General features: G+C 41.3%; 1 protein-coding gene and 1 non-coding gene across 2 annotated transcripts in view; one reads left to right on the top strand and one right to left on the bottom strand.

The window, feature by feature from the left end:
- The window catches only part of NRG1 (neuregulin 1), a 1,130,425-nt gene that overhangs the window by 485,188 nt on the left and 617,995 nt on the right, over positions 1-27,242 (bottom strand). The window lies entirely within an intron of this gene.
- Positions 20,479-20,551, top strand: TRNAG-UCC (transfer RNA glycine (anticodon UCC)). The gene has a single exon. It is a non-coding gene; the product is annotated as a tRNA-Gly (tRNA).

Here is a 27,242-nt window from a genome sequence, read left to right on the forward strand (position 1 = left end):
ATTTTGATTTGGCTCCCAACCCCTGGGGTGGAATCGGAAGCTTGGGCCCTGCCCTGGGAGAGTTGCCTTTGCTCTCAGTCAGCTGGCACTGGCGAGTACGCCTAGGGAGGACTGCCAGTTACCTACATGCTTGAGTGGAGACGCTAGCTTGTGGTAGAGGGTTCCTTAGTTGTGCTACTCTATATATCAGCTAGAAAAACATAAACAGACTCAAAGGGCAGACTCGGGTCCTGAGACTGCTATTCCCCAGACTCTAATCTAAAAGCACAGCCCAGTGACTCCTCTGCTGCTTACTAACACTGTGATCTGGGGCAAGTCACTTAAAACTTTGTGAGCCTCAGTTTTCTCATCAATAAAATGGGGATAAAACATACCCATGCCAGGACTCTGGTAGGAATGAAACAAGTCGGTGCCTGAAAAGTGACTTGCACAAGGCTTGGCACGTTGAAGGCATTAAGAAAATGCCAGGCCCTCCGGCAGGGTTTTCTCCAAAGACACCCATCGTCGCAATACCCATGCAGCCCTACAATAAGCCAGCTCTGGACTGGTAGGCACCAGAATGAAGAATCAGCATCTCCTGGGCTTCTTTCAGATTGCCAGCTGGGGACAGGGAAAGTCTGCTTCAGAAAAGCCAGCATGCTGGTTTGAGAGGGAGAATACCCCTTTAGGTATCAGCAGAGTAAATTTTGAGGTTCAATCCAAAGAACACCTAGTCTCCTGAGTCAGGAGTAAGATCTGAGTGGTTCTCTGGCTGGAGTTCATAACACAGCACAGATCAGGATCTGTGAGTCTCAGGACCATTGTCTCCAGTGGCCGCCTGCATGGAGGTGAATGCCATCTCATCAGGGACAGTCTTATCTAGGAGGGACTCATTGCCCGGCTGGCAATCCACAGAGAACAACTGTCGCCCAGCGGGGAATCTACCCCGAGAGATGAGTGCCTGGAAGCCAGCAGAAGGGAGGTGTGCTGTTTGGTGAAGGTGAGGGTGTGGCTCGGAGTGGCCTGTGGGGATGCGTCCAACCGGGACCCTGCCTGACCAGAGACTGTGAGGAGTTCACACGTGGAGCAGGCAGAGCTGCAAATACTTCCAGGCTCTGTGAGGATGGAGGCATGTTCATCTTAGACATTCAAGAATAGAAATCATTCCTCTAATTAGGAATGATGACCTCATGCTCATGTCTGAAACCAGTTCCCATTCTCAAAAGTGCACAGGAGCTGGGGGAGTGAATGCTGGTTCCTTGCTTTAGTTGCTTCAGATGAGGTCTTAGCTGGGTTTTAAACATGAAAAATAGCTAATTCTCTCTCTTTTTTTTTAAATAATTGGGTTTCCTTAAGGGGATGACAGAGGATGAGATGGCTGGATGGCATCACTGACTCAATGGACATGAGTTTGCGTGAACTCCAGGAGTTGGTGATGGACAGGGAGGTCTGGCGTGCTGCAATTCATGGGGTCGCAAAGAGTTGGACACGATTGAGCGACTGAACTGAACTGAATATCATACTAAATATTTCTGTCTTTTGCTTATTTACTTACTCTGTTGCTCTAACAATTTAGTTGTTGATGTTGTTTACACACTAAGTTGTGTCCAGCTCTTTTGCGACCCCATGGACGGTGGCCCGCCAGGCTCCTCTGTCCATGGGATTTCCCAGGCAAGAATACTGGAGTGGATAGCCATTTTCTTCTCCAAGTGATCTTCCCAACTAGGGATTAAACCCATTTCTCCTGCATTGGCAGGCAGATTCTTTACCACTGAGCCACCTGGGAAGTCCAACAATTTAGTAGTCAAGTTCTTATTTCTGAGCCATTTCTGTCTTAGAACACTTGCTTCCCTTATCCCTTCAACGGGGAAGGTTCATAAGTTCACTATTCTCAATTATTTAATGCCATGACATATCAACCCGGGCCCTCTGAAAAGCAGACCCTATAACAGAAGACACTGTGCAAGGATTTTATTTGGGAAAATGTCTTGGGAGAAAATTGGGAGGGAACTGGAAAACGCTGGGAGTCTTCTGACTGAGATGCTAGTCTGACTTGGGCAGGAGAGAAGGAAAGTGGAAAGTGAGATGAAATGTCTAAGACTGCTGTGCTGACTAAGCGAGGTTTGGCAAGGGGGCTGGGGAGTCCAGAAGCTGAAGGTGACCTTCAGGGAACCCTCGCTATCCTGCCATGTGTGGTCATCGGCTCAGGGCAGCCCATGTGAAGGGCTGACAGGGTGCAAAAACCATGATGGAGTTTGGAGCCCAGCAGCTGGGGACTTTGGTGGATGACATTTTCTGCAGTTTAAGGTCACACAGCCACCACAGTGGCAGAGTTTCTCAAACTTTGCTGTTATTTTTGGCCAAATAACCCTATGTTGTGGGGTCTCTCCTGTTCATGGAGGATGTTTATCAGCACCCTTTGTGACTCAGCTGGTAAAGAATCTGCCAGCAATGCACGAGACCTGGGTTCAATCCCTGGGTTGGGAAGATCCCCTGGAGAAGGGAAAGGCTACCCACTCCAGTGTTCTGGCCTGGAGAATTCCATGGACTGTATAGTCCATGGGGTCCCAGAGTCCAACATGACTGAGTGACTTTCACTTCACTTCACTTGACCTCACCCACTAGGTACCAGTAGCCTCCTCCCTCTGTAGTTATCAAAAATGTCTGCAATTTATATTGCCAAATGTCCTGGGTTTGGGGGTGTGCGGGGAATCACTAGCAGTTGAAAAACATTAGAACAGAGAAGCTTAGAGATATTTGGGAAGGTTTCCCAGGAAAATTATAAAATCAGAGTGAAAGAAGATCCCTCTGAATATATCATGAACAACGATCATTTATAACTGTTGGAGAAGACTCCAACAAGTGTTGGAGGAGACTCTTGAGAGTCCCTTGGACTACAAGGAGATCCAACCAGTCCATCCTAAAGAAAATCAGTCCTGAATATTCATTGGTAGGACTGATGCTGAAGCTGAAACTCCAATACTTTGGTCACCTGACGTGTAGAACTGACTCACTGAAATAGACCCTGATGCTGGGAAAGACTGAAGGTGGGAGGAGAAGGGGACAACAGAGGATGAAATGGTTGGATGGCATCACTGACTCAATGGACATGAGTTTGAGTGAACTCCGGGAGCTGGTGATGGACAGGTAGCCTGGCTTGCTGCAGTCCATGGGGTTGCAAAGAGTCGGACACAACTGAGTGACTGAACTGAACTGATATATCATTAATATTTAATTATAGATTCAGGATTATTAAAAAAGAAGTAACTCAGGTGATGAATTCTAAGTAAACAAGATGATCCCACTATAGCAATGTGCACTGCATGCGTGCAGCTGTGTGTGATAAGTTGCTTTACTTGTATCTGACTCTTTGCGACCCCATGGACTATAGCCCACCAGGTTCCTCTGTCCATGGGATTCTCCAGAGAAGAATACTGGAGTGGGTTGCCATGCCCTCCTGCAAGGGATCTTCGGGACCCAAGGATCAAATCCCAGTCTCTTCCTGCATTGGCAGGTGGGGCTCTCTACCCTACCTGGGAAGCCCCAGTATGCCACCGACTGGATATTAATTTCCACTCCAAGTAAAAGTTCCTGCCTTGGGATGAACTTACTGTCAAATGTCTTATATAAGGACACAAAAATAAAGTCTAAAAAATGAAGTAGACCTCGTGTCTGTGGGCCTCACGTGTCCCATCGTAAGGGAAACATAAGACAAGCTTACTTATTTTGGAGATGGATGAGAATCCCTCCCCTGCAAGAGGATACATCCATTACAGTGACAGGACACACTGAGTTCACATTTAACTCAATAGAAATATGTGCATCGGGAACGGAAATGAAAGCCAGGGATGAGACTGATGGGGTTCTAGGAATCGAGCATCTCAGATTTTCTTTTCACCAAATCATTACAGAGCTTTTGACTTGCCAGGTTCTGCGAGGCCACAGGTTGACGCCACCAGGCACGTTCCCACCTGGGCTGCAGAGCACACCCGCACGTTGACTTGAAGTGGCTCGGGTGTGATGCTGGTCTGAGCACAGCTGCATCCCGCCTGGGTGGTGCCTATTGCCTTCTAACAGGTCTTTTGCTTCCTCCCTTGCTATTTTCCACAGAGCAGCCAGGTTGCCTTCTTTGAAACAAATCAGATGCCACGTTCCCTCTCAACTCGAAAGCCTCCCAGCCTTCCTATTCCACATATAGGATTAGCCGTGCTCTGGCGCCCAGATCCTGGCTACTCAGAGATGGTGTGGGGACCAGCAGTGGCGAGGGCTTGCCAGGTGTGTCTGAGGGACACAGACTCTGGGTCTGCCCAGACCTCCTGAATCAGGGCCGGCACATACACTGGAGCTTGCGGAGCTCAGTCCTCATGGTCTGACCTGCAGTGGCTTCTCTCCCCTCACCTCCCTCTGGCTTTCCTTCGCTCCTCTTCTGTAGCCAGTTGGGGCTCTGCAGTCATTCAGTCTACCATGTACCAGCCCGGCTTTCCGACCTTCCACTCACCCCCTGCAGGTGCCTCTAATGTCATCTCAGCTCCGCAGGCTTCCTGATCGCTGTGACTAAAGCCCTTCTGAGTCCCCAACCTTGTTGGCCCAGGTCACTCCTCATCCTTATTTTAAATCAGAGTGCTCACCTCCACCTGCCCTGTGATACACTGCTACACATTCCTAGTGCCTGTCTCCAGGTTCAAGGGAGTAGGGACTTCGTACTTTTTTCACTGATGAATCCCTGGACCCTAGAACAAAGCCTAGCCTACAGTATGCTGTTAGTAAATAATTGTTGACTCAATGGATAACTGAATCAGGCGTCCTTCTGGGGCTCAGTCCCTGGAGAGGGAGGAGGCTCTGAAAGAATACAGAAGAGGCTGGGGTCCTCCCGATCGCCCGACGAGTCTGGCTGCCTTGTCTGACATCCTGTGATGCTCCCTTCCAAGCTGCCCAGAAATGAATCTCAGCCAAAGGCAAGTATCTGACTGCAGGGGAGATTCTCTGCTCAGTCAGAGAATAAGCCCGGATCAAGCTGAGGCTCTGGGAACAAAACACCGAGCTGCCTCTCCCCTTCTGGCAAACAGCAAACAGGAGGATCAAGCTGCGCGTTTCCTTTAGATGAGGTGGTTTTTTTTTTTTTTTTTAAGGGAAAATGGCCAAAGTTTCCAAAATGCATGGATTTTTTTTTCCAGAAGAAAGATTTACTTCTAAAAAGCAACCTGTTTATACATCGCTGGAGGATTTGTCTGGAACAAAATTAAAATAGGAGAACTTGATTAGACACATCTGGAGCAGAAGAGCATGCTGTGCTTGGGTTCCTGTGGATGTTTAAATTGGGGTTAAGATGGGGGAGATGGTAACCCTGTTTGAGAACAGGTGGCTGGAAAAGACGAGCATGGAGGATGCGTGGAGGTGCAGCGTGCAATGCAGCAGGCTGAATCATGGCAAACCTTTCACTCTCTCGCCCTGTCAAAGCTATGTTTAAATGTTAATGGGGGGAAAGACGATGGAGGGTCAAGGACAGACTCTGAGACCATAGGGTTGAAGAACAATTCGTATATAAAAATAGTGTTAGTCCCTCAGTCATGTTTGACTCCGTGATTCCATGGACTGTAACCCACCAGGCTCCTCTGTCATGGAATTCTCCAAGCAAGGATACTAGAGTGGGTTGCCATTTCCTTCTCCAGGGGATCTTCCCTGCCCAGGGATCGAACCTTGGCCTCCTGCATTGCAGACAGATTCTTCACCATCTGAGCCATGAGAATATCTTACATAAGAATATCTTTTTTAAAAAAGTCTTTACTGAATCTGTTACAATATTGCTTCTGTTTTATGATTTGGTATTTTGGCCACGAGGCATGGCTCCCCAACCAGGGATTGAATCTGCATATCCTGCATTGGAAGGTGAAGTCTTAACCACTGGACCGCCAGGGAAGTCCCCAGAATGCCTTGCTTAAATCTATGCCTGGGTCGTCTGAAGGCTAAAACGTCATGTGGAGAACCGCTAAAAGAAAAGCTTCTCTTGCCAAACCGCCAGTCATTCCAAACTCTCAAAACTTGAATGAAAACTTTCACACAAACTGTGGGTGTGTTGAGGGTCAAGTCAGCCCTATGAGGAAGCTGCAACCAGGGTGGAGATACAACACTGGGAAAGGTTTTGAACGATATGACATATTCAGCAAATTGCACTTGGATGTTGGTGTTAATATTTTTAGTTTCTGAAGCACAAAGGGATCATTAAGTGACCCACTGCCACCGTCTTTACTCAGATTTTCTGTTTGGAATTGATTTCTTTTCTTTTTTCTTTTCCAGCCATATAAACAAATCTGTTGTAGGCTTTTGGTATTCAAAGGGATATTTATAAGAAAGAATATAAAGATAATAATCTCTGTGGTTCTGGGGGAGAAATGATGAATTTCATACTCAGAGCTATCACTTAGGACTAGACAATGCTCTGTGGACAGAAGATGGACTAACATTCACATATTAGAAAAATGTCAGTGTCAACAAATATATTTTTATTATCAGCAAGAAAAATCCAACATAGTTCTTAATAACTCTGAAACACATCCATCTTTAAAGGCTCTTTTTCTCTCATTTCAGGTTCCTGAATGATCCAAAATACCATATTCTCATAATCACTCAATGTTAGAAATAAAGTGCAATGATAACCAACTCCAAATCAATTTATATTATGTCTCAAGATGCTTCTTTACAAATAATGTCTCCATTATTCGAATTGACATATAAACATTAGTATAAAATAAACTAATAAGGACCTGCTATATAGCACAGGGAACTCTACTCAATGCCCTATAATGTCCTTTACAGGAAAGGAATCTAAAAAAGAGTGGATATGTGTATAACTGAGTCACTCTACACCTGAAACTAACACAACATTGTAATCAACTATACTATACAAATTTTAAAATAGGGACTTCCCTGGTGGACCAGTGGTTAAGACTTCATCTTCTAATGCAGGGGGTGTGGGTTCGATCCCTCAGGCTTTGAGGCCAAAAAATCAAAACATAAAACAGAAACAATGCTGTAATAAACTCAATAAAGATTTTAAAAAATGGTCTACATCTAAAAAATTTTAAAGATAATTTAAAAATTAAAAAAAAAAATAAAAATGTCTGCATTGATTCAAAGGTACCATCTCATTCTCAGACCTCTTAAACCTAACTTTAATTAAGCCCTGGCCAAACAAAATCAACCGTTCTCTGCAATTATACAGCAGTACTTCTGCAATTGAGGGACCCAAACTCCACCCTCCCCCAAATATATGACTTCCATTATTCTTTGAGAGCTTAAATGATTTTTCTGGTAACAGCAGGTAAGAATAAGCAAGTCATGGTGGTTTACAAATAATATAGGCAGTACTTTTAAGTCTCTCTTTGGAAACTATCCTGGCATTTGTATTCTTTTCTGATTGTTTTTGTGCCAGAAAAAAAAAAAAAAAACTGCAAGTATTCCAGAAGTTGAGAGGGGGTGGGGAGTCTCATAACATCTCTAAATTGCTTCCAAAAACTTTAAATGATGCTTTTGGGAACTGGGAAAAACAGAAAGAAAAACAAACCTAAATCTGTCCCATAACCGCAAAGCACATATCCAAGTCATAGGAAAGAATGTGTGTGTGCATATATGAGGGGAGAATTTGGCCTCAACCAGGCTGATAACATGCTTAATCAAACGGTTCATCATTGTACCTCTGTGGATTTTCTCTTCTGACTTGGGCAAATTTATGGAGAAACGAGCACAGATTCAGCCAATTCATTCTGGACTCTCTCAACGGGTTGTTATTTTGTCAATCAAAACACAGTTCTCCAGCCCTCTGAACTTGAAGAAATATGCCTCCTTTCAATTGAAAGTGTGTTTATCAATCTTTTTTCTCACCAAATAATTTGATAAAAGTTCCAAGAGGTATTTCCAGTTTGGACAAGGGAAATACTGATTTATTTTACTGAGAACCACTAATATTTTGGTACAGATCTCGAAGATAACAGAAGTACCCTTTGAAACACAGTCCAAAGATAGACTGACAGTTTGATCAATAATGCATGATCCTTTGGGACACAGAGGCAGGAGGAGTTAGAGGCAAATTTATGAGGTAGGAGTTTGCCTTCAGTGAACTCTCTTAGCCCCTTCTCTGAGCCTTTGGCCTCCAGAAGCCTAGCACCCCTTTTCTATGTTCACTACAATCTCCCAACCAAGCACCCTTTCAGCTGTCTCTCTGCACCCACCTCAAATGTACCTGTGTGCATCACTTCCTCGGGGTCTGGTTTTCTGAGACTGGCCAGTAACAGATCCTAACAAAGATATTATCAGCTAGTATTTAGTTATTAGGCCCCCATTCCAGGAAAAATGGAACTTTAATATTGGAAACTTGAAAAAACAATGCTCTAACCTGAATGGATGAGTGAATGGTGTTTTTTGCTGATTTTTTTCTCATGAAGGCAAGCTAACGGGAAAAAAAACGCCAGTAATGCCATTGCCTCGACTGTCTCTGTGCCCAGCTGGTATTCTAGAAGGCGGTCATGCTGTGTGCCTGAATCCTGTTCTGAAAACGCATGCTGGCTCTGGTCTCACACTTCTAGAACTCAGGTTGGTTTCAGGAAGTTCCACTAGCCTCAGGAGCAGGAACGTAGACCAGAGCATGTACAAAGAGACCCATCCTGACCAAACCTAATGTGGCTCTGGGTCCACCCTCGGGAACAGACCCAAAGGTGAGTCCACCCAGAGATTCACAGTGCAGGAGATGTGTCTGCAAGCGCACTGTGTGGGAAACCACCAGGCTATCCCCACAGTTCCCGGACAGTGACATTCCAGCAAACTAAGGACATTTGTCCACAGTTACACTTAAAAAGACTTGCAATGGATGTAACAACAGGCTTTATAGGACTTTTTACATAGGAGCAAAAGCAAAGTCTTCCCATAATAAAGGATTTACCCCACTTTGGAGATTCATTAATGCTGATTCTTCTCTCCTCCATTTCCCTCTAATCTATGAATTCCAGTATCAAGTCAAGACCCCAATTCTAATATTTCCATTTCTTTCTTTAAAACAATTATCTATTTATTTGGCTGCACTGGGTCTTGCGGCATGTGGGATCCAGTTCCTGGACCAGGGTTCAAACCCAGGCCCCCTGCATTGGGAGCATGACGTCTTAACCACTGGACCACTGGGGAAGTCTCTCATACTTCCATTTCTTAAATTGTGTTTAAATAATTTGTTAATTGTGTTCAAAAGCTCTTGACCAAGCTACCCCTAACTAGACAGGGTTTAATATAAAGCGTCAATCTCTTCTTTCTCTTTAGCTCTACTTCTCTGATTAGTTTCTGGGAAGAATGTTTCAGACTATGGAAAATATAGTCTCACTGTTTCTGGAAACTTCACTGATTTAGGAAGACCTAGAACTGGGACAGGACTGAAAAGGAAACAAAAAAAGTGAAATAATGTATATGTATGTATAACTGAATCACATTGCTGTATAGCAGAAATTAACACAATGTTGTAAATAAAAGAAAAGAACACAAGATTCTGAGAGAGAAAAAAGGGAAAAGTTTAGGGGAAAAAAAGGCTTTTCTGGTGGCTCAAATGGTAAGAATTCACCTGCAGTGCAGGACATCTGGGTTCGATCCCTGGGTTGAGAAGGCAAAAAAGCCCCAAAATACATTTCACCTATTTTATATTTTGCTACAACTGCTGTTACCCTTAAATACAAAGGCCTGCAATTAGCTTTAATTTAGAAGCACCAGAAGGAGAGCAGAAGGAAAATAAAATCAAAGGTGGTGATGAGAGCAAGAAAATATTTGACAAGGAGTTGATCAGTATAATCAATGTTAAACTGGATCATGATTTTAACTTAAAGCGGGGGTGGGGTGGAGAAAAAATGAGTCTGCAGCGTTTGTAGCTTGATCACTAGCATTTGCCAATTTTTTGTCGTGTAAATGCTCCCAACACGACCAATTTCAAGCTACCAAGAGGATGTCACCGAATATATTACATAAGGAATGCATTACATACATTACTGAATGTATTACATAATACACATGTAATACATAAGGAAGAGCTGCATATAATTGGCTTTTGTGAGCCAGTCAAGTCTGCCCTAGTCTACTGCTGAAGACCAAATTTAGTGGCTCGTCATGCTGAAATTGGTAAGCTCAAAGAAGTAGTAGCGGGCATTTCAAGGCAACAGGTTGAAGTGTCTCTGGAACATTTATTAAAATATATTTTCCAATAATGTCCACTTTTTGAAAATTATAATTTTATTTCCCTGCTTCTGTCTCATAAGTATTCCTATGAGTTTGTGTCATCTTCTGGTATGGGCATGTTCAAATTTTAAATAGTTTATTTCTTTCAAGTAAGTGAAAAAACAATTCCTGTGATGTAAGAATGACAAGTTGCAAATTCAATATGTAAACTGAGGAACCAATAGTGATGCTGTTTGTATTTCACATAATTCATGATTCCACAGGATCTCTAATCAGAGGCTGGGACAGCCCTTCCTAATGGTTTAGACGATTATTCATTTATTTCCAGACCTTCATGACTCCACATGCCACAAGGTTAACAGATGAATTTGATGAAGTGTCTTATTACCTTCAATACACTTGCCATGCAGAGCAGACCACTTAACATTCCTATTTACATACAGCCTTGTCTTTATTCTGCTCTGATAACTTTATATTAAAACGTTCAGCTTCACAGCAGCACTTAAGGTAATGAAGGATTTTGTGTTTAATATGGGTGTTCATAAAATATTTACAGGTTGTTGTGTGTGTGTATGGATGGATGAAAAATTGGTGCTATGTTTCTTTACAAACCCCAAGTGCTAATCATGTATGAAGGACAGAGGAAGAGCACTCTTGGATATAAATTACATCCTAATCACTTTTGGTTCACATACCACTGGAGCAACAGTCATTACACTGCTCTTCACGTGAAAGATGCATTTTGTTGTTTAAAACGTCACTATGAGAGGGACTTTCCTGGCCATCTGGTAGTTGAAACTCCACCTTCCAAGGCAGGGGGTGTAGGTTCCAGGCCTAGTCATGGAACTAAGATCTCACATGCCTCAAGACCAAAAAACCAAAAGCATAAAAGAGAAGCAATATCATAACAAATTCAATAAAGACTTTAAACATAGTCCACATTAAAAAAAAAAAAACTTGATAAAACTTCACAAGAAGAGAAAAATAACAGTAAGTTCTCCACAAATACTTGTTTTATGCCCATCTTTGTGAATTAAAAAATCAATAAATCATTTGATGTCTTGGTGGGAAATTTCCTTTTGTCTCCCACTGGCATAGTCCAGTATGTATTACGATCCCACAAAGTGAATTGTTTGCTTTTGCCAGGAGAGTTTCACTTTAAAAATTTAGACTGGCTTTACCCAGAGAGCTTGTCTGTCCTTCCAGGTGAAAAGCGAAAAAGTGAAGTCGCTCAGTCGTGTCCAACTCTTTGCGACCCCATGGACTGTCACCTACCAGGCTCCTCCATCCATAGGATTTTCCAGGCAAGAGTATTGGAGTGGATTGCCATTTCCTTCTCCAGGAGATCTTCCCAACTCAGGGACTGAACCCGGGTCTTCTGCATTTCAGGCAGACTTTACCGTCCGAGTCACCCTGTTCCTAGAAATTTCAGCACCAGAGCTATTTTTTCCACTGGGTCCTGGCTCTAGGAGGCGCAGGTAGACAGCCGAGCCTCCCTGTCGTGGTTCCATTGGGGACCTGGAGGCTTTATGCTCTAGTGACAGCGACTATGAGACCACAAGCAAGTCAAAGGCATGAAAAGTGAAGTGAAAGTGTTCGTCGCTCAGTCACGTGCGACTCTTTACGACACCAGGGATTTCAGTCCGCCATGCTCCTCTGTCCCAACCGGAGCAGGTAGCCATTCACTTTTCCAGGGCATCTCCCCAACGGAGGGATCGAAACCAGGTCTCTTGCATTGCAGGCAGATTCTTTCCTCTCGGAGCCACCAGGGAAGTATGCTCTAGTGACAGGGAATGTGAGACCACAAGCAGATCAGAGGCACAACCTCTGGGAAAAGAGCCCCCAGCTGGCAGCACTGGCAAGAAGTCATGGAAAGTGCTCCGATTTCTCAGGTGTCCACGGACTTTTTAGAAATAGCATATGGAGCCCTGATCTAGAGTTGCTAGGATTTAGAACTATTCTGGCCTCTCTACCACTGGTCAGCCTATTTAAAAACAAAACTTGGCTCTCCTCTTCTTTATCACCACAAAGACTCTTTTAAGATTCTTTTGACAAGATATTTTTTACAAGAGACCAAAGAAGTATTTGACACTTTATTTTACAGCCATGGGTATCTACGATTCTATGCTAATAAAGGTCACAATTAATAAGTATTTGGAGGGTAAGAAAGAAGGGAGGGGAGGAGAGAGGAATAAGAAAGTGAGGGAGAGAGAGAAGAAATAATGCGATTTTTTTTTAAGTGTCTGAAGTAACTTGGATAATGAATATGGTTTTGTGAGCCAAGTCAGTCTCCAAACGTTGTAGTCTCTAAACATGTAGTTTAGACCTGTCCTTTTGAATGATATTCTAACACTGTCATACCCTGACAGATGAGGCTGTCTTACTCCTCTTCAGCTTGAAAACTTGAGAGTCCTGCAGGGGACCGGTCAAATCATACACCTCAGAAAGACTTGTTGGATGGACGGTGGACTCCTAATACATGAACTAAAATCCAAAGCAGAATGTGGAGATGTTACAGAAGAAAATATTTTGGAAAAACCTGAGGCAGCCTTTAAGAAACTATCTCAGAGAAATAAGATTTTTCTTTTCTAAAAACCTTTTTAACCATCTCCTCTACCATGATTAAACTTACACACACACACGAATACAAGGAGAAGAAAGACTGAGGTGATCAGCATGTTGAAAATTTGAATTTATCTTTAATATCCTAAATCTGAAGAGATAAAAGAATAAAGCAAATCAGCAAATCATTACACAGTATTCATGGAAATTATTGGGAAATAAATCCCTTTACCAGGACTGATGACTGTTCTTTGTTTTAGTAAGCACATCTGCTTTTTATCACTGTATAACAAATTACCACAAACTTCAGTTCAGTTCAGTCACTCAGTCGTGTCCGAATCTTTGTGACCCCATGGTCTGCAGCACACCAGGCCTCCCTGTCCATCACCAACTCCGAGTTTACTCAAACTCACGTCTATCGAGTCGGTGATGCCACCCAACCATCTCATCCTCTGTTGTCCCCTTCTCCTCCTGCCTTCAATCTTTCCCAGCATCAGGGTCTTTTCTAATGAGTCAGTTTTTTGCATCAGGTGGCCAAAGTATTGGAGCTTCAGCATCAGTCCTTCCAATGAAGATTCAGGACTGATTTCCTTTAGGATTGACTGGGTGGATCTCCTTGCAGTCCAAGGGACTCTTAAGAGTCTTCTTCAACACCACAGTTCAAAAGCATCAATTCTTCAGCACTCAGCTTTCTTTATGGTCCAACTCTCACATCCATACATGACCACTGGAAAAACCATAGCTTTGACTATTCAAACCTTTGTCAGCAAAGTAATGTCTCTGCTTTTTAATATGTTGTCTAGGTTTTTGATAGCTTTTCTTCTAGAAGCAAGAATCTTAATTTCATGGCTGCAGTCACCATCTGCAGTGATTTTGGAGCCCAAGAAAATAAAGTCTCTCACTGTTTCCATGGTTTCCCCATCTATTTGCTATAAAGTGATGGGACCAGATGCCATGATCTTAGTTTTCTGAATGTTGAGTTTTAAGTCAGCTTTTTCATTCTCCTCTTTCACTTTCATCAAGAGGCTCTTCAGTTCCTCTTTGCTTTCTGCCATAAGGGTGGTATCACCTGCACATCTGAGGTTAGTGATATTTCTCCCAGCAATCTTGATTCCAGCTTGTGCTTCATCCAGTCCAGCATTTCACATGATGTACTCTGCATATAAATTAAATAAGGAGGGTGACAACATACAGCCTTGATATACTCCTCTCCCAATTTGCAACCAGTCTGTTGTTCCATGTTTGGCTCTAACTGTTGCTCCTTGACCTACATACAGATTTCTCAGGAGGCAGGTAAGATGGTCTGGTATTCCCATCTCTTTCAGAATTTTCCACAGTTTGTTGTGATCTACACAGTCGAAGGCTTTAGCATAATCAATTAGTAGAAGTACGTGTTTTTCTGGAATTCTCTTGCTTTTATGATCCAGTGGACATTGGCAATTTGGTCTCTGGTTCCTCTGCCTTTTCTAAATTCAACTTGAACATCTGGAAAGTTCTCAGTTCATGTACTGCTGAAGCCTAGTTTGGAGAATTTTGAGCATTACTTTGCTAGTGTGTGAGATCAGTGTAATTGTGCAGAAGTTTGAACATTGTTTGACATTGCCTTTCATTGGGATTCCCTGGTGGCTCAGAGGTAAAGCCTCTGCCTACAATGTGGGAGACCTGGGTTTGATCCCTGGGTCAGGAAGATCCCCTGGCAAAGGAAATGGCAACCCACTCCAGTACTCTTGCCTGGAAAATTCCATGGGCTACAATCCATAGGGTTGCAAAGAGTCGGATACGACTGAGCTTTCACTTTTCTTTGGAATTGGAATGAAAACTGACCTTTACCATAACGTTTTCCACAACCTAAGCTGCTTCAAACAACACACACTGATTATCCCACAATTTTTGTGGATTAGGAGTCCGGACACAATGTAACTGGGCCCCTTACTTAGGGATTCATGGGTGTTGGCCAGGGCTGTAGTCACATTTGAGGTTTAACGAGGGTAGAATCTGCTTCCAAGGTCATTCATAATGCTGACAGAATCTACTTCACTGGCTCTTAGCTGGCGGACACCCTCAGTTCCTGAGGTCACCCACAGTTCTGAGTGGGGTTCCCCAACGTGGTCATTTGTTTCCTCAAAGGCAGTAAGAAAAGGAGAAACTCCAGCAAGACATACAATCATCTGTAATGTAATCAGGTAATACACACACAGGTAATTACATATATCTGGTCAACCTTGCTGAATTTTATCAGTAAAAAACAAGTCAAAGGCCCTGCTGCCTTCATGGAGAGGCAGCAAGAGTCTGACCCGAGGTCAGGTATCTCGGGGACTATTTTCAGAGTCAGTTCATCACAGTAGGCAATTATCTTGAACCGACCCCCGCAAAATTACACAGGAATATTCTTAATGTTTTTCTGTGAAATTGTTGCAAAAGGGCAATGTGACAGAAAGAGAGAATGAACATCAATCTCCTTGGGAAATTAGGAAAAAATATGCCTAGAACTGAACTTATGTGAATTATCTAAAAACAACAGCCAAATAGAACCCCAAACAGCAAATGTCACGTTTCTCCCATAATATTATGGACCTGGGTGCCATGAAACCTGCACTTTCCATTCATTTAGAACAGGAAGTTTGGACTAATTTTCTTCTACATTCAAAGGGAGTCTTGCTTTTATTCTTAATTGTGTTTGATATTCTGTGTTTCCCCCAAAAGCAGCCTCCTCTGTGAGTTGGGTAAACGAGAGCTCATTTTGAAAGCACAACTACATCTAAGGCAGGTGGAAAGGTTACTTGTTCCAACTGCCTTATCTTCAGTGGAAGTAAATGGCACACTTCTCCAAAGAGTGGTGGATTTTGAGTTATTCTAGCTGTGCTGACACCACGTTATCCTTTTCAGTGGGATCACAAGATGGGGTTTACAGAAGATTGCCCGGGACACTTCTTTTACATCACAATGCAGAGAATATCTTTTAAGAATTACCACTCTCTCTTTAATTTGCGGTTAGAATATCATGCTTTGATATCTTCAGAGCAATAGATAAACTAGCTTTTTAAAACAAGATCTTACTGAGGTAAAACACTATCATTGTTGTACCTCTTAGATAGCACTTAATCCTAGTGCTTCTTAACTAAATTTTATCTGTACCAGCTGACAGGTCTCTCTATTCTGGTTAATATGCTTCTTTTTTTTCTTTACTATATATTTTTTACCTTTAAAAAAATTGAAGTATAGTTGACTTACAATATTGTGTTAATTTCAGGTGTACAGGAAGATGACTCCATTATATAAATGAGTGTGTGTGTATATATATGTTTTTCATACTATTTTCCGTTATAGGTTGTTACAAGATGTTGAATATAGTTTCCTGTGCTATAGAGTTAAACGCTTGTTATCTATTTTGCATATAGTAGTATATATCGTTTAATACAGTACTCCTAATTTATCCCTCTCCTCCTCTCTCTCCCTCTGGTAACCATAAGTTTGTTTTCTATGTTTGTAAGTTGAGTTTGTTTCTGTTTTATAAATAGATTCATCTGTATTATGCTTTAGACTCCACATATAAGTGATATCATAAGATAATGCTTGTCTCTGAGTTATTCATACTTCACTTAGTATGATAATCTCTAGGGCCATCCATGTTGCTGCAAATGGCAATTCCATTCCTTTTCATGGTTGAGTATGGCAGAAAGTGAAGAGGAACTAAAAAGCCTCTTGATGAAAGTGAAAGAGGACAGTGAAAAAGTTGGCTTAAAACTCAACATTCAGAAACCTAAGATCATGGCATTTGTTCCCATCATTTCATGGCAAAAAGATGGGGAAACAGAGGAAATAGTGTCAGACTTTATTTTTTTGGGCTCCAAAATCACTGCAGATGGTGACTGCAGCCATGAAATTGAAAGACGCTTACTCCTTGGAAGGAAAGTTATGACCAACCTAGATAGCATATTGAAAAGCAGAGATATTACTTTGCCAACAAAGGTCCATCTAGTCAAGGCTATGGTTTTTCCTGTGGTCACGTATGGATGTGAGAGTTGGACTGTGAAGAAAGCTGAGCACCGAAGAATTGATGCTTTTGAACTGTGGTGTTGGAGAAGACTCTTGAGAGTCCCTTGGACTGCAAGGAGATCTAACCAGTCCATTCTAAAGGAGATCAGTCCTGGGTGTTCCTTGGAAGGACTGATGCTGAAACTGAAACTCCATTACTTTGGCCACCTCATGCGAAGAGTTGACTCATTTGAAAGGACCCTGATGCTGTGAGGGATTGGGAGCAGGAGGAGAAGGGGACGACAGAGGATGAGATGGCTGGATGGCATCACCGAATCGATGGACATGAGTTTCAGTGAACTCCGGGAGATGGTGATGGACAGGGAGGCCTGGCGTGCTGTGATTCATGGGGTCGCAAAGAGTCAAGCATGACTGAGCGACTGAACGGAACTGAATATTCCAGTATATATATGTGTGTGTGTGACATACACACACCATCTTTATCCATACATTTCTTGATGGACACTTAGGTTGCTTCCCTGTCTTAACAATTTATAAACAGAAAGCACATTTCAGTGTTCTTTCTCCCAAACTAGGGAAGCCATATTTTGTAAACAATCCAAACGATATCTACTGATAGTTTGGGAGAATCAAAAGTCAGGATAAATCACAGTGGCTTGGTCCTTTTGATGAACTGAAACTAACCTGTTAGATACTGTTCATTAACAGGAATCTGAGCAAACTTGGGGAGATAGTGAAGGACAGGGAGGCCTGGCGTGCTGCAGTCCATGGAGTCACAAAGAGTTGGACACAACTGAGCAAATGAACATCAACAACTGCATTAACTCTTCTTGGATCTGGTTTAGTAAAGTGTTACTGCAGGAATATATGTGCTACCTCAGGGACGAGGAAGTAACTTCACTTCCAAAATGTAAGCATTCCCTCCTGCCTGGCTGGATGGATTAATCATGTCAGTTGTTAGTTTCACATTTCATAAGAGGGTTTTCAAATCAAGACCCAAAGCTCCTTTTCTCCTCCTACACAGCAGTATGTGCCATTGCTGTTGTGAAACTATCATTTACACATTGTTCAGACTTCTCATCCAAAAGGTCACAGACTTATACAGATGAGATGTTAATGCTTCCTTTATGCTGAGACCTTTCTAACGTACCTTACTTTTTATTTTAAAAGATCACTGCAGTTACTAAGTGTGGCTTTGATAAATATCACACAGATTAGTCAATGTTCATTGACAACAATTCTAGATGGCAGAAGAAATAAAAATCTGTCATTGTCACATGATACTGAAGAATTATACTTTTCTACAATTGATTAGCAAAAGAAGAAAGCTGTTTTGTTTCATTTGCAAAGCTGGGCAGCTTTCAAGGCCCTGTCGATAGGCCACTTCTTCCAGGAAGTATTCTCAAATCCCACCATTCAGAATCCTTCCTCCTTCGGTAATCTCATAATATTATTTTGGAACCACTACAACAGCACTCATTTCATGCTCATTCATATCATAGTTTGTTTTTAATGTCTTTTCCAAATGAATCACAGGTCCAGTTACAACAGCATTCAGCCGATTTTGTGTGTGTGTGTGCACAGCAAATTGTAGACACTCATTAAAACAAGAAACATTTCTCAGATTTTTTTTAAATCTTGGAATGTTGTATAGTATCCTGACAAATGATTTCCTTGATTATTACAGCAACTATGAATCTTGGAGTTAATCAGCTTTCCTCTCTGTGTTTATTAGGGACTTGGTTTTCTTTCAGGTATCTCTCCAGAGTTTGATAGCATAGACTTTCTTTTTAAACTGAAGTTTGCTGCTGCTAAGCTACTGCTGCTGCTGCTAAGTCGCTTCAGTTGTGTCTGACTCTGTGCGACCCCATAGATGGCAGCCCACTAGGTTCCTCTGTCCCTGGGATTCTCCAGGCAAGAACATTGGAGTGGGTTGCCATTTTCTTCTCCGATGCATGAAAGTGAAAAGTGAAAGTGAAGTCACTCAGTCGTGCCCGACTTTTAGCGACCCCATGGACTGCAGCCTACCAGGCTCCACTGTCCATGGGATTTTCCAGGCAAGAGTACTGGAGTGGGCTGCCATTGCCTTCTCTGAAACTGAAGTATAGTTGATTTATAATAGTATATTAGTTTCAAATATACAGCACAGTAATTTAGTATGTTGCAGATTATATTCCATTACAGATTATTGTAAGATAATGGGTATAATTCCCTATGCTATAGAGTATATCCTTGTTGCTTATCTGTTTTATATACAGCAGTTTATACCTCTTAATCTCATACCCCTAATTTGTCTATCCATCCTTCTTTTTCCCCTGTGGCAACCACAAGTTTTTTTTTTTTTTTTTCCTAAATCTGTGAGTCTCTTTCTGTTTTGCATATACATTCCTTTATGTATTTTTTTTTTGGTTCCACATATAAGTGATATCATACAGTATTTGTCTTTGACTTATTTCACTAAACATAATATTCTCTACGTCCATCCACAATGCTGCAAATGGCAGAATTTCATTCTTTTTAATGGCTGAGTAACATGCCAGTGTGTGTGTGTGTGTGTGTGTGTGTGTGTGTGTGTGTGTACACATACACAATGGCATAGCCACTGTAAATAATGCTGCTATGAACATTGGGGTATGTGTATCTTTTCAAATTAATGTTTTCACTTTTCCACCAAGGGAGTGGAATTGCTGGATGACATGGTAGTTTATTTATTTTTTTGGCTGCCCCATGAGGCATGTGGGATCTTAGTTTCCTGACCAGGAATCAAGCCTGTACCCCCTGCATTGGAAGCACAGAGTCTTAATCATTGGACCATCAGGGACGTTTCTATTTTTAGTTTTTTTACATGCTTAACTTACTTTTGGCTTTACTATTTTCTTTACATTAAAAATTTTTTAACTCCTCTTTCAAACAATTCAGTTAGTTATATTAGCTCTTTACATTTATGTATTTTTGTGGCTATCTTAACTGTGGGATGACACAGAATGTTTAAACATAACCCAATAAACAAACACTCAACAACTGATTACTGAACTGAATTGATTTTATGGTATTTACGAAATTCTTCTTATATAGGAGTTACTCATTGGCTGTGTTAATTTCAGAAAAATAGTAATTAGTTAAAGATGCCAATCTTTGGGAAAAAATCAAACACCTTTATTACATTATGAATTTTTTTCTCCACAATAGTCCATTATTATCAGAATCACCCAGATAGCAGGTAGGCAGTTACAGTTCTACTATTGGTTTTTGATTCCATTTCTTACATTTAAAATGGAGGAGGATGGTTAAAAGATCTCTAAGACCTTCACTTCTCACTCTGTGGGATTCTTAAATACCCTTGGCTCTTCACTTCTCTCTGCCTATGTTGACACAGCCCCAGAACATTGGAGAGGAGATTTAAAAGCTGATATAAATCTTTCAGGCCCTTGATTTTCAGTGTTGGTTTAAATTTCTAGACTGATGATGAATTTAAAAAGAGCTCTTGGAGGATTTGACAGAGAGAGAATGTCTTTGTGGCCCACCCAGGAAAATCTCAGGATTTTTATGAAGCTTCACAGTCATGTGAGTATATAGATAGGGAAATCAATGAAAAAAAAAAAAGTGAATCCACATTTAGGTAATAGAACATAAAACAGCTAAACAAAATTTCAAAGCTAATTTCTCTGTTAATGGTTAGTCATATATTTTGAAAGCCTAGAAAAACTATTGATGAGAAAGATAAGGCAAGATGGAGGGACTTCCCTGATGGTCCAGTGGTTAAGACTCTGTGCTTCCAATACAGGGGACACAGGTTCGATCCCTGGTCAGGGAACTAAGATTCCATCTGCTACGCAGTACAGCCAAAACAATATATAAAATTATTTTTGAAAAAAGACAGATGGAGAAGAAACCATAAAAAGTGAACACTGGACAGTGGGAACAGGATGTGGGCTCATGGGATGAGAGTGAAGCTAGCCATTACTTCTTCCAGTGCCCCAGACTTTCCTGAACCTGCAAGGCATGCCCACACATCTCTGGAGCACCAGACAGGAAGCCAACATTCCATGATGTTTAGGACATACACTGTGCGTGGCTTCTATCCACGTATCAGCTATGTTACCTTGGTGGTTTCCTAATCTATTCAGATTACTGTCTGTAACATGAAGATAATAACAGCACATCAACAAAACAAAACGTATTGCCTCAAAATAGGAAAGTCTCTTCATTGAGAACTTGTAATCCACCATGACAAGCATTTTTTTCCCCCATTTTTCAAGGTTGTTTCTATGAAATTTAATGTAATATATTTTTGTCATGGGCTTCCCTGGTGGCTCAGAGGTTAAAGCGTCTGCCTGCAATGCAGGAGACCTGAGTTCGATCCCTGGGTCGGGAAGATTCCCCTGGAGAAGGAAATGGCAACCCACTCCAGTATTCTTGCCTGGAGAATCCCATGGACAGAGGAGCCTGGTGGGCTACAGTCCACGGGGTCGCAAAGAGTCAGACACAACTGAGCGACTTCACTTACAGGCAAGGGCATATAACTATATACACATTTGATAACATTTACTATCACTTTGCAGAGTGACTTAAGAAAAAAGAAACCCACAGATATTTTCAAAAGGGAACATATCTGGCAGAAGAGATAGAAAATGAGGAGTCTGCCAGTCAGGTGTTTGTAAGTTCCAAAGCTGCAAATTCAGCCCAAAACTGCTAGTACTTTATGCAGAACCCTGATCATTTCTGCCTCTGATACTTGCTTTCACAACTTCGGCATTTTGGGCAAGTTTTTTTTGTCTCCTTTATAACTGCCAATAAGTCAGTTTTTCTCTACATACTATATATGAGAGAACGATTGAATTGGAGCTTATGTTGGAAATTTTTAGTAGGAGGCATTTGTGTATAAGAAACTAAGACAAACACAGGATTTAATACTGTTCGTTCCCAATTTTGTGATTTTTATAAATCTTCTCACTTTCCAGGTGGTGTAGATTTTTAGGATTATCACTATTTGGTAAATAATACTGTATCCTAAGCCTTCCATATGTTGGGTGGTTTCTGCTCACAGTAATTTTGCAGGTTAGTAACAACAATTCTCCTCCATCACCCATAGAAAACAATTACAAGAAAGTTATGAACTTTCTCAAGTTTGTAAAGGCCAGGTTCACAGAGAATAATTTATCAAGTAAGACTTCCTAGGTGGCACCAGTGGTAAGGAACATGCCTGCCAAGGCAAGAGGCAGAAGAGACGTGGGTTTGACCAACCGAGGTCAAGAAGATCCACCCCCTGGAGGAAGGCATAGCAACCCACTCCAGAATTCCTGCCTGGAGAATCCCATGGACTGAGGAGCCTGGTGCGCTACAGTCTGCAGGGTCACACAGAGTCGGATGCAACGGAAGTGACTTAACACATATGCATAAGACTGAGAGGGGTACGGGTCTAGGGCATGAAGTCCACTTTAGTCAAGACAGGCTTGAAAATATGAGCAGGGAAAAAAACATTCTGCAAGGGACAGCTATTAAACACATTGAACATTCATCACAAATTATTACATGTACATATTTACACTCAGACATGCTTCCTATATTAGAGGATATAAAATTGGGAGTCTGTTTTAGCTTTGGTAATGGGAAGGTCTAAGGTGATCTTTTCTGGCCATGACCGCTCAATGCTGAGGTTACACCAGCACAGATTTTGGTCTTCACTCTCTAGAGACTACTGTTAAATAAATCTTGGCTGGGGAATGACTATGCATATTTTACAAACATTCCTTGGATGAAGCTGGTGTGTAGTTGTAGTTGAAAAGCAAATGCTTCACGATATTTAATATTCAATGATAATTGAACCCCTGACCACTTCGTCAGTAGTGCCTGATCTAAGAGGCTACAAAGAAAAACATCATGTTTAATTAACAGCCTTTCTACTTGCATGACTTGATAAAGATACACACACATACACACGTGTGCCTTCAGTGACTGGAGCATTGGAAGACGTCTTGTTTTTAACCACCATTTAAAACAATCATGTAGGGAATGCATCATGGATTAGATCCAAGAACAGAAAAAAAGTGATACTGGTAGAAAAACCTAGTGAGATCCAGATAAAGTATGAAGTTTAGTTAATATGGTAAGCCCGGTACATACAAACCTTCAAGTTGAGGACTTTTAAAGGTGTGAAGATGCCCACGGATGCCAGCTGTAGCGCTATATTATTGTACTTTTCAAGGTACTGTACCAAAAGATTAAAGATGTTTATTCTCTGAGTTTCGTTTTTATATATTATTTTTGTGAAAAGTATTATAAACCTATTATAGTACAGTAGAGTCCTTTATAGCCAACTGTGTTAGTTGGGTACCTAGGCTAATTTTGTTGGACAAATTGGCCTTAATGAACACACTCTCAGTATATATAGGGGGCTTTCTATAGTATTATACCGATGTTAATTTCCTAGCTTTAACAAATTACTGTCTTTATGCAAACTTCCAGCCTTTGGGGAAGCTAGGTGAAGAGTGGATGGGAACTCTGTACTTTCTCTGCAACTTTGATGCCAACCTAAGATCACTCTAAAATAAAAAGTAAAGTTTTCAAAACATCATCAAATCCAGGTATAAAATGGAAGTGTCACTTCCGTTTTCCAGGTTATGAAGCAGATCCTAAGGTAGCCCACAGCTTTTAAGTTTCTCTCTTCCATAACCGTAGCTGTAAGTAATAATTGCGAAGGCAGAGAGAAGGTAGGAAGTGAAAGGTCAGGAGGGGCAAAGAGATCAAGAGAACACTGAGGAGAAGCAGAATCCAGGAGAACCCAGCCCAGGGAAGGTGCTGGAGGCTGCATAAAGCTTCTCTGAATCACAGAGATTACACTGATCCTTTGAGAAATTTCTCTCTGCCGCTGTACAGGATCAAATGGTTGAATGCTTTTGGCATTTAGCAAAAGCTATGGGGGCAGGGCCCTGGTAGGACATGGGGAATCAAGTTCTAAAGGGTTACTGAAAAGAAGGTACTAAATGAATAAAATAGGGAGTTAATGTGGATGCAAATTAACCTCAGAAATGAAGAGGGGCTCATCACAGAGCACTGTAAAAGGAGAACTGGGCAGGAGGGAAAATGAAGACTCTCAGGAACAAAAGAACAGATGATTGAGACCTTTGGTGTCTATGTTTTACAGGTTCCTTCTGATTGGAGGTGAAGTGTGGAATGGCTGGTACAGCCAGATACTTTCTTCAAAGTTGTATATTTCACCGATGACACCTTCTTAAGTGAAATAAACTTACATTACTATACACAGGGTCCAAATTAAGTAGCCTGTGACCTTTGGTTTTCCCAAAGGATTCCTGCCTTTGGGAGACTTCTTTGTTCCCTCTCCAGACTTTCCCCTCTGTGAGCTTCTCTTCTGATGTACCTTTCAAAATAAACCAGCACAGGAAGGATATCGAGGTGTTTGAGCAATCCCGTTTCCATCCAAACAAGTTCAGGCAGTTGAAGGCTACACGCCCAGGTTTGGGGGTGTGCATGACAATGGTGTCCCAGGATCACTCATTTTATCAAGTTGGGGCAGATAAGTACACAGGGGTACGACATGCGTTACAACATGTTGGGAGCTTATGAACCATTTAATTACCCACTGCAGGATGCAGTTGACAGCCAAGTCCCAGGACTTATAAAAGAGGACAAAAACAAAGAAATGAATGAAATATAACTCCTGCATAAAGTTGATTACAAGAGGTTGATAAGAGGAGAGATGTGGGGGGCGGGGGGGGGACCTTTCACGTAAATAGTTTGGAATGTGATTATACAAACTGGAACAAGAGTAAAACCCACAGGCTTTCGCATTTGACAGAAATGAGAGTTTAGGGAAAAGAAAAGTTAGTGTATCTTTCCTATTTACATTTCCCTTTCCTATTTATATTTCCCTGAATAGCTACTGTTCCAATAGCTATTATTTGGTAGTCCTGTATTGGGTGGGGGAAAAAAAAATCCTGTATTTCTGTTTTTCTTAAGGGAGGTAATTATGTGCCTCTTTTTTTAACTGCAAAAAGTCAAAACTTTTTTCTCTTTTTGGTGGTTTCTACCTGGAAGGTGAGTCCCAGGTCAGAGTATCTTTGTGACCCATATTTGGGTTTGGGATTAGAATCAGAGGGATCTCTCAAAACTGTAGTTCCGAGCCATGTGTTTGTTTATTCGTATTGTTTATTGTTTACTCTTATTGATCTCAAGTACACAATAAGCTGCTGAGCTAACTTACATTTCATTTTGCACTTGGATACTAAAATTGTTCATTCTGAGCCTTCTTCATGGAAGAGGTGGTCTGTTGGCAGTAGTTACGAGGCTGGAGTCTGAGGCTAGATGGCCTGGGATTGATTGTTAGCCCTGCTACTCAATAGCTGTGTGTGATCTCAGTTTATAACTGTTTACACTCAGGTTTCTTCTCTGCAAAAGGGGGATGACAGTACTTATCTCATAGGACTGAAGGGACTAAATGAGTTCAGAGATGTAGACTGTCTGGTACTTTCCCTGACACATAGTATACAAGGACTGGCTATTATCATCATTATCATTCATTGTGTGCTCAGGCATTAAGTGATCTCTGAGTCTTCGCAACTCTAGGGACTGCAGTCCACCAGGCTCCTCTGTCCATAGGATTCTCCAGGCGAGAACACTGGAGTGGGTTGCCATTTTCTTCTCCAGGGGAATCTTTCTGACCTGGGGATCAAATCTGAGTCTCCTGCTTGGCGGCAGATTCTTTACCTCTGCATCACCTGGGAAGCCCTATCATTCATTCATTCACCTGGGAAGCCCTACAGTCATCCATTGTAGGAGGGTCAAATCCCTTACTTTTCCCCCAGCTTTGAAATGGTACTTTAGAGGGGGAGCGGAGGAGCACAAGATGGACAGAGAGACTAAGCTAAATCCTCCTCTTCACACACAAAACACCCAAGGAAAACTGTAGGAGGCGAGTGTGCAGAAATGAAGGTAAAAATTTGGCTTGGTGTCTTAAAATGAAATTTCTCCAGAGCTCAACACAGTCATCAGTTTGATTCTTGGATTTCTCATCCTGTTTGTGTGTGTCCTAGATTCGGAATCATAAAGTGGGCCAGAGTTTTCAACACTTCTTAGATTACAGCTATTAAATCACTCTTTTGAATCACACACTGCTCAAAATATGGTTGTACTTAGCACATGGCCATGGTTTTTTGCCTTAAACAGCATGCCAAAATTCATTACACTAATCTTTCTTCTAAATGACCCTCAACATTACTATTTCTTACACAGTGAATTTCAGAGCTTGCTATTGATTTTCAAATCACTTTGAGAGGCACTGGTATCCAAGTTAATGGTGGTCTTACTGCCCTCTTTTGCGTAGTTAGAGCTGGCTGTCAATCATCACCTCATGATGGGGGGGGTGGAGTGGAAATAAGAAGTTACCTATGTTTTCTAGACTTTGATATTTTATAAGCCAGTAAGATAATTTAAAAAAAAAGATTGATATCAAGTTGCCAAATTTATTTTTGAAGGAAAACAAACATAATTATCATCTACTGTCACTGTTCATAAAAAAGAACTCTTTAACACTTTGATAATATAGTTATATATAGTATAAGTGATATTTGCGCATATACACATTTTCAGAAGGAGGCTGTCAAGTGGAATATGAGAAGGAAAATGTCTATTTTTCAATAAATTTTGACATTTTTTTCTCAGTTAGAATGTAAGAGCCATTCCTATTTGTCTCTATTACCCAGAGCCATTTTTAGAATTTAAAAGGTACTTAATATTTGTTGAATAAATGAATGACTATACATGTATGTAAACTACACAGTCATCCTTTCTTTCAATTTGTCATTACAGACTATCTCTAATAAAATATCATCAGAGTCCAAACAGTACTGGAAACTTCTAATCTATTAAAACAGACTTTGGAGTTTGCCACAAATTATGTGGAAAAAAAACTAGAGGGCAATATAATTGTATATTTAAAAGTCCACAAAAATGATAGTAAGATTTTTGAAAAGGTCGCTAAATATTTTTATAATTAAAAAGTGTAATTTAAAAAGATATTCTAGCCAGTGTACTTCAAACTGTGTTTTGCAGTGTGTTATGAGAATCGATTCTTAATGAGTCACAATCCCCTTTAAAATATGAGATAGAGGAGCAGAGAACAGAATAGAAATATCACTGTGTATCACATAGGTGATGTTCTGTGTTACAAAAATCATTCTACTATTTCTGGAATTAAATAAATAGACACGAAGATGGCAATGAACACATTGTGGACTACGGGTCTCAGTGGCAAAAAGCTTGTGATCCACTTACATAGTTCTCTTTCTTGCCTCTAGTCAAACACAAACCCATCTGCAACAGTTCTCACTTAATTGCTTTCTTGGAAACAGTGCCTCAAATCTTCCTTGAGCTAGTAATGCACAATAAATAATCAAACTAGAGTGTAACTTTGCTAGATGTTTTGTCAATTGTTTTCATGGGATCAGTTAAAGAGTAGAACAGCAAATATTGTGGTATGTGTGCACTCA

This window comes from Capricornis sumatraensis, chromosome 4, assembly GCF_032405125.1.
Source record: "Capricornis sumatraensis isolate serow.1 chromosome 4, serow.2, whole genome shotgun sequence".
Lineage (NCBI taxonomy): Eukaryota > Metazoa > Chordata > Mammalia > Artiodactyla > Bovidae > Capricornis > Capricornis sumatraensis.